The 9,296-nt window shown below is 36.2% G+C and overlaps 1 protein-coding gene across 4 annotated transcripts in view; it reads left to right on the forward strand.

Annotated features, from left to right (window-relative positions):
• Positions 1–9,296, forward strand: part of celf4 (CUGBP, Elav-like family member 4) — a 91,426-nt gene that overhangs the window by 20,089 nt on the left and 62,041 nt on the right. The window lies entirely within an intron of this gene.

The following is a 9,296-nucleotide window of genomic DNA, read 5'->3' on the forward strand; positions in this document are numbered from 1 at the left end:
TGTGTGCGTGCGTGTGTGCGTGTGTGTGTGTGTGTGTGTGTGTGTGTGTTAGAGAGAGAAAGAGAAAGACCTGCCTTATACTATAGGTATCGGATGAATTGAAGATGGAAAATAGTTTGCGTTTATGGTCCCTTTGTATGTTGTACATTGTGTGTGGTTCTGTGAGTTAACACACATGAGATTGTTTGGGTATTAGGGAGTGTAGAGCTGTATTTATTGTGTACTGTAGTGTGTGTATTCATACTGTCTCCGGGTCCTTTGGGAGTGTATGGAGTGGGGGGGAATGTGTCCTAATGATGTGTTTTCTACACCATTGATTCAGTAGCTCTTCTTCACAGTAAATCCTTCACATGCAACACATTAGAGCAGGCTTTTTCCTCCGCCAATCGATTTGCAGAACTTACAGCCGTTCCTCTTTTCTCCTGTCCTCCGTTCAGTGCTCGTCTCCATTCTTCTGTGCTCCTCCGCTTTCCTTTCCTTTCCTTTCCATCTGACAAACTTTCTTTTTCTTACCTTTACCCTTTCCTTAGAATATATTTCCAGTTAATGGATTCACTGACAATGAGATTTTCTTTTTTTTAATTTTTTTTTTTTTTTGCTTTTTCTTTTCTTTTTTCTTTTTTTTTCCTTTCCATTTATTTTGTTGTTTTCTTTTCATTTTCAATTTATTTTCCTTTTTTTCCTTTTTTCTTTAATATTCTTTTCCTTTCCTTTACTGTATTTTTTTCTTTACGTATTCTTTTCCTTTACCTGTCCCTTTACGTTGTCCTTTGCTTTTCCTTTCCCCTTCTCTTTTCCTTTACCTTTTGCTTTTTTATTTTTCTTTACCTGTTCCTTTACCCTAATTTAGTTTATTTTTAATTTAGTTTATTTCACTTTACCTGTACCTTTTCTTGCCTCTCCAGTTTACTCAGTGAGGTTTTTTTTATTTTTTTGAAAGAAGTCTCTTATTGTTACGGGGCGAACGAGACATGAGACTTGCGGATCCATTTGCAAAGCTTTAATAGGAGACAGAGACGTGGTCATAAAACAGGCATGGGTCAGACAATGGCAAACAGGTATATTGAGGGCAAGACAGAAGAGTAATCCAAAACGGGCGTGGTCGATAAGCGGCTAACAATATCCAGAGGGCTTGACATGAGGGGTAATCCAATAACACGAGCTAGAGTCCAGGCGAGGTGCAAACACAGTCCGAAACAGCAGGCAAAGGGTTAACTTAAGATAAACAGGCAAAAATCAGGTACCAGGAAATCAGAAAACACGGCGAGACTAGACTAAGACTAGAACTAGGAACTAGAAACTAACACAGGGGAAAAGTCTCCGTAAAGTAGCTATCACACGATGAGCGATAAGCGCTAAACAATACTCGGCAGTGGGAAGGGATCAGAGTGAGTGTTATATAGGGAATGTGTGATTGATTACAGCTGTGTGCAATCAACTGTGTGTGTGTAATCAGTGCAGTGGATGATGGGAACTGTAGTCCGGGTGAAGTGCAACAGTGGTGTGGTGCAAGAGTCCATAGTAGTGGAAGAGTGACCTCTGGTGGCGAGCAGACGGAAGTTCATGGACCGGATTCGTGACACTTATGCTCACAAAGGCTGCATTTTTCATGAAAACAGAGTACAACAGTGATATTGTGAAATCTTATTACAATTTATGATAACTGTTTTCTAATTGAATATATTTAAAAATGTAATTTATTCCTGTGATGGAAAACTGAATTTTCAGTGTCATTACTCCAGTCTTCAGTGTCACATGATATTTCAGAAATCATTCTAATATGATGATTTGCTGCTCAGACATTTCTTACTATCGTCAGTGTTGAAAACAGTTATGCCGATTAATGTTTTTGTGGAAACCATGATAAATTTTTTGAGGATTCTTTGATGAATAGAAATTCAGCATTTATTTAAAATTGAATTTATTGGTAACAAATTAAATGCTTTTTTTTGTCACTTTTGATCAATTTAGTGCAGCCTTGCTGAATAAAATTATTTAAAAATTTTCGTCCTAAAAAAAAAGTCCTACTGACCCAGAACTTTTGATCGTAGTACATGTCATATCATCAGAGAGTTCAGCTCATATGCATCTCAAGGTTCTTTCTCATCAGGGATAGTAGCCAGTAGGAAAGTAGCATAGGGAATCCAGGTTTAGTATTAAACCCCATTAGAAATGCATCCACCGACCTCCTGAAATATATTCCCTCACACTACCACTTCATTCCACTGGAATAATATCACTCAAGCAGAGGACTCATTAGTCCCAGAAACAGCTCCTGAATATTTAAGGCCTATTTTATTGAATCAAAAAAAAAGAGCTTGACGTGGTTTCGGCACAGTAATTGAAGATCTCTCTCGCTCTCCCGTTTTCTCTCTCACTTTCTTTCTCGCTCTCAGATTACTCTCTGAGCTCATATTGCTGTCTTCAAAGTGCATTTTTATTTAATCAGGGTTTACTGCTTCCAATTAAATATTTTAAGAAGACATGTTGTTTGGATGTGGGAGCAGGGCAAGGCGGAGCGGCGCAAAGGTGTCCTGGAGTCTTTCAGGAGACCTTGAATTCTCAGACCTTTGGAGGACAGTTTATTCAAATTACCCAAGGTCTACTGGGATACTCATGTTAAAGGAAGGAGGGGGAACTTTGGGAATTCGGTACCTTTGCTCAATTTCTACCACCGTGAAAGCGATAAGCACTATTGCAGACACACTTGACAGGCACGGCGACTAAAATGACATGAGCAAACATGACAGTGCTCGGACACACTTTTTGGAACAATAAATGTTTGATCAGCACATATTGATTTGAACACATACAAACCGCAGCTGGAAGTGTCTCTGCTTACATGTGTGTGCAAATTTTGGTGCATGAGTGATTATTGCCAAAACTGTCTTGGGTTATTGCCCTCACAGAAACTTTTGAAGATGGATGTTTTTTGGCCAGATGATCAATTGGATTATTTGCAGTGGCAGGTATAAGTAATGACAGTAATAAGCAAAAACAAGTGAAGAAGCAGCTATAATTTATTATTCATATCATGAATCCCAATTGTTATAAATGATGCCTGCACTATTCCATTGCACTTTCCTTTACTCTCGAAAACTATTGTACAAATAAAAACCTGAAGGCTTTGTTCTAGTGAAGTACTGATCCAGCATGCTTTTAACCACTAGCATCCACATTTGTACTATTCGCTTGTCAGTACATAAATGCAAATGTGGTTACAAAACATCAATTACAGACCAAAATTCTAAAGTATTAATTGAAGGGGTTTGTTTACCGGTGTTATAAAACTTTTGTGTTATTGATGTTTTCTAGTCATTCTTTAAAAATGTTTTCAGAGGAATAGAAAAAGCAACATGTGGCAATGAGTTTTTACTTCTCTTTGAATGCTTTGAAAGTATTTTTAGTTTAATCCCACATGAAAAGATGTGCAAAGTAATAATTCTGAACAAAGTGAGTTATTACAGTGCTTGCAAGGTGAACACTGATTTTTTTTTTTCTTTTCTTTTTTTTCTTTTGGATCCTGAATTAATTCAGCCCAAACCACTTATTATACAGCATCTATTTAGACATTGTTATTGATTTTTATACTTGATATAAAACATTTCTCTACTCGACATTTCAAAAGTTTGGAGTCAGTAGGATTTTTTTTGTTTGTTTTTGAAAAATGTTCACTTGTGCTCACCAAGGCTGCATTATTTAATCCAAAATACAATAAAAACAGTAATATTGTGAAATATTATTACTATTTTAAAATAGCTGTTTTCTATATTCATTTCATTTTAAATCTAAGTTAAATATGTTATGGCAAAACTGAATTTTCAGCATCATTCAGTGTAACGTGATCCTTCAGAAATCATTTTAATATGCTGATTTGCTGCTCAAGAAACATTTCATTTTAGTTGAAAGCAGTTGTGATGCTTTGATAAATAGAAACGTTCAAATATTGCATATAAAAGTTTTTACTGCCACTTTCGATGATTTTATTTCTTCATTGCTGAATAAAAGTATTAAGTTAAGTATTAATTTAATAGTTAATTGCTATATGATTGCCCCTTTTTGCATGTATTTACATATTGAATTTTGATTAGCCCTTCTTTATTTCTTTCTTCAAACTGAAAGAACAGTGTTGCATGTGTTGGTTCTCATTCCCTGAGACAAAAAACAAGATGTACTAAGTGTCACGGCAGAGTTTATGGTGGCTCTAATGCGGCGTGTTATAACGCACAACTTCAGACTAAAACCTACTGTACAGTAAGCTCATCTAAACTATAACACTATTCTTTTATAACCTTGCAAGCTCTAGTATTTCTTTCATTACATCTAGGTTTTGTAGCAATTGCTCATCACAAAGTATGACCGTGTGTGTCAGGGTCAGCGATCACCATGGTGACTGGGATGTGATGTTGAGAGGCAGTTTGTGCCATTTGGCTGTTTCTCCAATAATAGACAGTTGGGCTTTGTAGGAAAGGCAATTTCATAAACTAACCCTAAATATGCACACTTGCGGTCTTTTGTCAAAACTGTGTACACTGGAACACTTGTGAAGAAAGAACATTGTGTTTGGCATTTGTATCCCCAGGAATGTTTTTTTTTTTTAATCGCTGAGCTGAAAATACTTTTCAAAGCATTGAGGGCAGTGACAGTAGAGTGAAGACACTTTGGCGACCAGAAGATTTGTATCATGAGCATTTTAGATTAATTTAATTATTTTGCTATCATTCTTCCTGCTTATTTATTTTGAGTCTCAGTATGTATCTCCTGCTTGTGTGTGTGTGTGTGTGTGTGTGTGTGTGTGTTGCTTAAGGGTGTCTGCAGAAGGAGAGATAAGACGCTAGTGTAGGACACTAGTGGATAGTGTTCACAGAATCCTGCTGATCTTATCTTCTCTCTACTTCCCTTTCTCCTGCTTTCCTTCATCCTTTCTTCTCCCTTGTGCTGTGATTTTCACAGCATGCACGTTTTACATAGAGTTAGATTGAGAGGAAGTGGATTGTCCTCTCAGTCATGATTCTCTCGTTTTATCAAATTTAGTATGAAATGTGACTATTTTGGTGCAAATTCATGACTTGGTATGACACTTACTACTCGATTTTCTACACTAATGTTTAAACGTTGCTTTTTGTTGTTTTGGGGAAATTAATATATGTGGCAGATTTACATTGTCATCAAAGATTTATTTCAAGTAAATGCTGTTCTTTTGAACTTTCTATTCATCAAAGAATCCTGTAAAAATATAAGAAAAAAATATTAAGCAGCACAACTGTTTTCAACATTGATAATATATGTTTCTTGAGTAGCAAATCAGCATATTAGAATGATTTCTGAAGGATCACGTGACACTAAAGACTGGAGTAATGATGCTAAAAATTCAGCTTTCAGATCGCAGAAATAAATTACATTTTAAAATATATTAAAATAGAAAACAGTTCTTTTAAATTGTAATAATATTTAACTTTTTACTGTATATGTGATTAAATAAATGCAATGTTGGTGAGCATAAGGACTACATTAAATGTAGCTTAACTTGCAACAAAGATAAATGCTGTGTATTCTTGGGTTTGTGCATTTTATTGGAAATGCATTCAGTGTTTGCTTAAACTGATAAAAAATGTAGAGAATAAAATTTTGATTCTGTTGCTATTTGAAGTCCAATTTAAAATCTGAATCTAGAAGCAAAACCAGCTAAGAACCACTTTTAGTTTCTCAAAGTCATAGTAATTTTTGTTTGTTTGTTTGTTTGTAGTTTTTTTTTTTTTTTTTTTTAGAGTGCTTGGAGACATGCCCTGATGTTGAAATGAAACCCACACAACTGACAAACCTCCGAGACTCAATTCGTTCCTCTGTTATTTTCACAAACCTCCAGCTTTTGGTCCAAAACCCTTCCATTACCATCCGACCGTTGTATTTCATCTTTTCTGCTCCCTTTGTACTGTATTTTCTTTTCTCTCTTACGTTCTCTCTCTGTCGTCTTTAAAGTGCTGTCGTGACCAGACAGAAAGAAACAATATTGCTTTTAGAGGACAAACAAATAGAGGTTCCCCATTATCTTTCCGTTCATCCCGTATACTTGTGTGCGTTCTACTGTGTGTGTGTGTGCACCGGCGCTTGTCAAGTGGGACAGGGAAGCATGCACAAGTGTCCCATGAGAACTCTAGCCTGTTCTATAACATGACAGGCCCTCAGAGGAGCGCGCCAAGCTGTCACACTGAGCTCTCCCCAACGCTAATGAGTCAGAGTTAATTAAAAAACCCAGGCAGGACTGCGGGAGACACACACATCGATGCACACATACGCAAGCGTACATGCACTCACCCAACCTGGCCAGGGTTAAACACACATAGTGGACAGTGGGGAAGAATATTGCTGATTCATGCTCTAGCCTCAGGGGGCCCGTGTGTGTGGACGTCAGCGCATGTGTCCCTTGTGTGTGTTTAGTGTCCCTGCGGCACTGGGGCTTTTATGGAGAGGCAGGGAGGAAGCTACGCTGCTGCCGCTCTCAATTTTTTTTTCTTTAGTTTCCTTGCTCCTGAGGTCATGCGTTTCTTTTAGTATCCACCAAAATAGTTACTAAAGTAGCCACTACTGACATAGGAAAAAATGCAGAAGCTGTGGTTAAAGGAAAAGTTCACCCAAAAATGAAAATTTACTCACCATGATATCTTCGAAAATGTAGAGTTTTTTTGGTTTTTTTATCAGAACAGATTTGGGGAAATTTAGCAATACATCACTTGCTCTCCAATGGATCCTCTGCAGTGAATGGGTGCCATCAGAATGAAAGTCCAAATAGCTGATAAAAACATCGCAATAATCCACAAGTAATCTATATTACTCCAGTCCATTAATTAACATCTTGTGAAGTGAGAACCTGCTTGTTTGTAAAAAAAAAAATAAAATCCATTATTAAGGCGTTTTCAAAACTTCGCTTCTGGCCAAAATCCGTAATCCACTTCATCCAGTGAAAAATTCCAAGCTCTGTTGTCCTCTTACATCAAAATTTATTTTGGACTCCATTTTGGACTGTTTTCATATGTAAACAGTGCTTTATCTGTGCATATTTCTCTCCTGATTTATACGAGAGAACTTTTTCACTAAATAAGGCAATATTTAGAGGGCTCATATTTTAGTTGAAAGCAACAGTTTAAAGTTAAAAAAGTCTTCATGGATTTGTTTCTTACAAACATGCAGCTTTTCACTTCACATGATTTTGATAGAGTGGAGTCATGTGGATTATTATGATGTTTTTATTAGTTATTTGGACTCTCATTCTGACGGCACCCATTCACTGTATGCAGAGGATCCATTGGTTAGCAAGTTATGTAATGATACATTTCTCTAAATCTTTTCAGATGAAGAAACAAACTCATCTACATGTTGGCCTTAGAGTGAGTAAAATTTTTCTGCAAATTCATTTTCCTGGGTGAATTATTACTTTAACATGGCAGATTTTTTGTAAGGGTTGGATTTCTTTCATCACCCAAATGGTTGTTTATTCTTCTTTTTTTTTCGGTTATTAAAAAGAAAAGATTAGCATCTTGCTGCAACAAGGGTTTGTTTGAAAATAAATTAATGTTTTAATTTTCCATTTTAGTTGGCAATCAGCTATTTCATCTTATCGTCATCTGTGACACTATTAGCATGCAGGCAGAAATGTCAGCACCAGATTATCATGTTTACTCAGCATATTAATATATATTAGCATTTTTTTAATTTTAATGCAGGATTAGCATAAACATTAGCATCCATTAACATGCTTTTGCATATTCAAATTTGCTTACTTCATGTACAAATGCGACGCTAATCGTTTCAGCTTTTGTTCAGTGGTTATTCCACTGAGTTCCCATCCCAGAGGGATTTTTGATGAAGTTGACGCTGAAAAGATTCACGGTTGTTTATAGCAAACTACTTTAGCGGTTCCTTTTAGCCGGGTGAGATTAGCATCATATGAGATCGAGTGCTTGTTGGTAGAGCTGTACGTTAACACAAAGGCACATAGATGCGTGTTAGGGCAGGTGTTCTGTGGAGGGACAGGAAGATTGTCGTCTTGTCACACTGAACCTTAAGACAGAGGCGTGAGCTGCAACAGGCCATGAAAGCTGAAAAAAAGATCCTATCACATCAGACATGCTTGGATGAACCTTCTTGCTACGTCATTCTTTCTTCTTTCAGATCTCTTCTGTAACTTTTGTTGTTGTTGATTTGGCTTATCCCTTTATCACGCAGCACATTTTGTTCATTTTCATCTGCTAGCATTTCTCTATGATTTTTAAGTTTGTGCAAAATCTTGCATACTGTTTATTTAAGGGGCGCCATATCAGTATTGGTATATCAATATTAGTACCAATTTTTTGCCATATGAGGAACTGTCTCTTGTGCTTTCGGGCCAATTGTCTCTAAATCTCACATTTGTTGATTTATACGTGTTATAGGCCTCGAAACTTATATATTTGGTGATCTGGAATGTATTGAACGTTGTTGTTATGAATTCTGCTCATTTAAATATGTCACAAGATAATGTTATCTAGCTGCCTAACATTTTGTTGAAATTTCACAAATGACTTGTTATTGTCCCAGAAGCATCATTCATCATCAATCATGTGACTGTTTTACACCACATTGCTTTCAAGCAAAAGAATATTTGTGAATTTATTTATAATTTTTTTTTTCCTTACACATGTAAAATATGTTGCTAATTTTTTTTTTATGTTAAGACCAACATTATTTATATATAAATAATTGTAACATCTGTTATTTATTTATTTATTATTTATCATATATTGTAGGGCTGAACCAGAATATTCGATTATTCGAATATTCGTTTGGTGGTTTGACATTTGATTTTCAATTTTAAGATTCGAATATTATTTTTTTTTGTTTTCAAACACCTGGCATCCCCCGCGAAACGGTTCTCATTCGCGCTTGAATATGAATCGCCCATGAGTGAACGTCATGATTCAGTTCATCTGGAAGAGAAGACAAAAATGCCGAAGACCTCAGCTGTGTGGGAGCACTTTAAATTGAGTGAGGACAAGACAAAGGCAGTGTGCCAAATGTGCGATTTGATACCACAACAGCACATTAAGTTCTGTAAGTAGTACGCCTACAGTATATTGTTGGTGTAAAAAAAAACAAGCTGCTTTTATCCGCCATGTTAATCAGTAATTTTACACATGATAAAAATGTGCACTTAATTTGCTTGGAAAATACTTGCGAATACGGCAGTCATAAAAAAAACGTACAGTAGCCCAGCCTAATAATAATTTGTCTATATTAAAAGTATTGCTCTTAACAGACCT

This window comes from Sinocyclocheilus anshuiensis, unplaced genomic scaffold, assembly GCF_001515605.1.
Source record: "Sinocyclocheilus anshuiensis isolate Anshui unplaced genomic scaffold, SAMN03320099.WGS_v1.1 scaffold457, whole genome shotgun sequence".
In the NCBI taxonomy this organism is placed as follows: domain Eukaryota; kingdom Metazoa; phylum Chordata; class Actinopteri; order Cypriniformes; family Cyprinidae; genus Sinocyclocheilus; species Sinocyclocheilus anshuiensis.